At 47.7% G+C, this 3,784-nt stretch overlaps 1 pseudogene; it reads left to right on the forward strand.

Annotated features, from left to right (window-relative positions):
- Positions 1–375: 375 nt before the first annotated feature.
- On the forward strand, positions 376–1,519 carry LOC123459503 (annotated as a pseudogene).
- Positions 1,520–3,784: the final 2,265 nt, after the last annotated feature.

The raw sequence follows: 3,784 nt of genomic DNA on the forward strand, positions 1-3,784 counted from the left end.
GAAAGGAAGGGAGGAGGATACTTAATAGGTTGATATTGTATATATGTAATTACAATGATTGTAATGGGGAGGTAATATGATGGAGAATGGAATTTCAAACGGGAAAGTGTGGGGGTGGGGAGGGAGGGAATTACCATGGGATATATTTTATAATCATGAAAAATGTTAATAAAAATTAAAAAAAAAAAAGATAATTAAATACTGTCTGTGACTATGAAGCAGTCTTCCTCCTTGAAAAGTTTTTATTAAGAAGATCCTTAATTGTGAAAATTCTCCAAGAAATTTAATCAACTCAATTCTTTAATAAATGTTTCTGAAACTTCTCAGTGGACCATGTAGATAATATTTAGTTGATTTGAATAAATGGCTACCAATATGCATAAGGAAAAAAAAAATACAACATCTCTTTTCCTCCCACGCGCCACTGAAGATCTTAGTGTCTTAGCGTCGTCATGGGCGCCACTCGGCTGGCATTACCCGTACTGTAAAAACAAGCTGTGCCCAAAGTCTCGCTTCTGCCGAGGTGTGCAGGGCTCCTTCCCGGTCAGGTAGGCAGTGCCGAGGGAAGGACCAGGCCTGTTGGCTCCTCCCTAGGGGTTGAGGAGGAAGATGAGTGTCGGACAACCCAGACCTCTCCTGGCCACCGGAGAAAAACCACACTGAGTCGGGAGTCTTTTCCATGCAGAAACAACTCGCTTTATTACTCTGAGCAGTTGCCTATATCATGTTGGGGACGAAGGCGGGGATTTTAGGATGGGGGGAAGAGGTAAGGGCCAATAGTAAACTGTAACTATTGAAATGGTAATTACAATTAACACGCGGAAGTGGCAGGCCCGAAACCATTAGGCATCTTGCTGAGTCCTAGCTGGCCAGAGACAGGTTGCCAAACTATAGCTAGGCTCAGGAAGTTCCACTAGGCCTCAAGCCTGGGCCTTTCAAAGTCCAACAGAGGTGTCCCTGGTACCAAGATCCCCGACTTTGACCTGGGGTGGAAGAAGGCAAAAGTGGATGAATTCCCACTTTGTGGCCGAATGGTGTCAGGTGAATACCAGCAGCTCTCCTCTGAAGCCCTGGAGGCTGCCCCTATTAGTGCCAACAAGTACATGGTAAAAGGTTGTGGCAAAGATCACTTTCATATTCGTGTGCTCCACCCTTTCCACGTCATCCATGTCCTCAAGATGCTGTCATGTGCTGAGGCTGACAGGCTCCAGACAGGTATGCGGGGCGCTTTTGGGAAGCCCCAGGGCACAGTGGCCAGGGTTCATATTGGCCAGGTTGTCATGTCCATCTGCCCCAAGCTGCAGAATAAAGAGTGTGTGGCTGAGGCCCTGCACAGAGCCAAGTTCAAGTTTCCTGGCCGCCAGAAGATCCACATCTCAAAGAAGAGGGCATCACCAAGTTCACTGCAGGTGAACTTGAAGATTTGGTAGTCAAGAAGCTGCTCATCCCATATGGCTGCGGGGTCAGGTGCATCCCCAGTCACTTTCCTCTGGACAAGTGGCGGGCTCTGCACTCATGAGCTCCCAGTGCTCAACTTTTTTTTGTTTTTTGAGGTAGGGTCTCACTCTAGCCCAGGCTGACCTGGAATTTACTATGCAGGCTCAGAGTGGCCTTGAACTCATGGCGATCCTCCTACCTCTGCCTCCCCCGTGCTGGGATTAAAGGCATGCTCCACCACACCCAGCTTCCAGTGCCCAACTTTACCAATCATGTTCACTCAACACATTTCACAATACAATCCCACAATACAATATATATATCAGCCCAGGGGAGAAATAAATAGAAAAATAGCAAAATACACTCTGACTCTTGCTTCTGGGTTGAACGCCACTCACATAGGTTGTTGAATTCCTTCCTGACTTGTTTTGAACAGGAATCGATCTGCATCCCTTGTATCAGAATAAAATTCCTGAGACCACCTGGGAGGTGCTGGCCAAGGAGGTCCTGTCTGTTCAGAAACCTGTGTTGAGCACATTCCCCCCGCCGCCCACGCCACGCAAGGGGAACAAAATATTTTATTTACGTAAATATGAGAGAGACAGAGAAGAGAAAGGGAGAGATACAGGGAACGGGCACACGAGGTGCCCTAGGCCACAGGAGGGCCCCTCGTGCATCAGGCTGGCATGCTTCTCGTTCACACATGTCGCGGGTATTCGACCCGTGGTCCTTTGGCTTCATAGGCAAAGGCTCTGGCCGCTAGTCCATTTCCCATTTCCCACGCCTCCCAGGTCTCCAGAGCGTGCTTTTCTTTTCCTTTTTTTTTTTTTTCCAGCTAGGCTTCAATTCTAGTAGCTGCTGACCTGGAATTCAGGATGTAGCCACAGGGTGGCTGCAACGTCATGCTCATCCTCTTCTCTCTGCTGGCAGTAGAGATGTCTGCCCTGACTTCAAGCTCCCTGGGTTCATGATATTGAAATCAGAGATGAAATGAAAAATATGCAAGATGGGTCAAAGGTTAAAAAGAGGCCAAAATGTTTGTCCTTCAACAGGGATACCCTAGAAAGAAATATGTGTATGACTTCCATTTGACCCAAAGTCATTGCTATCATTTTCCTGCCAGGAAAGATAGCATTCCAGTGCAATATACAAGAACTTGTTTGGGGGCTGGAGAAATGGCTTAGTGGTTAAGCGCTTGCCTGTGAAGCCTAAGGACCCCGGTTCGAGGCTCAGTTCCCCAGGTCCCACGTTAGCCAGATGCACAAGGGGGCGCACGCGTCTGGAGTTCGTTTACAGAGGCTGGAAGCCCTGGCGCGCCCATTCTCTCTCTCCCTCTAGCTGTCTTTCTCTCTGTGTCTGTCACTCTCAAATAAATAAATAAATAAATAAATAAATAAAAATTAAAAAAAATATTTAAAAAAAAGAACTTGTTTGGATAACTGGGGACGCTGGGTGCAGTGTCGTCTACAATGTCACCATAAGGCATAGTCATGCCAGCTCTTTTTCTTCCATGTCACATGGGAATTTCTCATGATTGCGAGGAGCAAGTCAGGCCACAACAAATTCTAACTGTGTTTCAGTGGACCCGTGTGTTACGTACTTACTGTATTCTCCTTGATACCTGTGAATGTCACTCAATGCATGAGGGGCATGTCCGTGATTTTCCAATTCTTAACCTTCTGGTCCTTCATTCCCCCTGCATCCATTGTCAGGTCACGATGGTTCTCGAGAGTCTGTGAAAGGCCACATAACCTTCAGAATACACGTTTGGACCCTGACACTACTCATTCTTTCTTGCCTGGCTTCAGCAACTTTGCCCTGGGCCCATGAGGCATAAAGAAGGTCCCTACTTGCATATGGGGTTTCACGTTGCTCACTTTTGCTTTCCCCTCGTGATCTCAGGAGACTGCTGTGTGTCTAGTGCCTCAAACAGACGTCGGTCCTCCTGCTGGAAAGGGGCACAGGACTCCTCGGTAGTGTCTCACTTCACCTGTAAGCTCTGCATGTCCCAGGCGGATGTGACCACTTAGGTCCCATGGGTGTCAGGGGCCTCCTTTCCCTAGCACACAGAGATTCCCTGCATCTTCATGGCATTCTCTTTGAGCAAAAAGCTCCCGATTCTCTAACTTAGGGTGAGAGCAATCTCACCCTAGGTTAGAGAATTGGCTCTCCTCAGAAAAAGGGTCAGATGGATCCAATCCACAAAGATGGCTGACGCATGGCCATGAGCTAGCCTGCGTCATTCTTATTGAAGTTGAGCAATTTTTCTGGGTTCACCCTCTCACTTACAAGTGATGAGCCTACTGTGATGGGGATGTCTGAAACGTGAGGGAGCAGGGCCCGCAAG

Source organism: Jaculus jaculus, chromosome 3 (genome assembly GCF_020740685.1).
Source record: "Jaculus jaculus isolate mJacJac1 chromosome 3, mJacJac1.mat.Y.cur, whole genome shotgun sequence".
Taxonomy (NCBI): Eukaryota; Metazoa; Chordata; class Mammalia; order Rodentia; family Dipodidae; genus Jaculus; species Jaculus jaculus.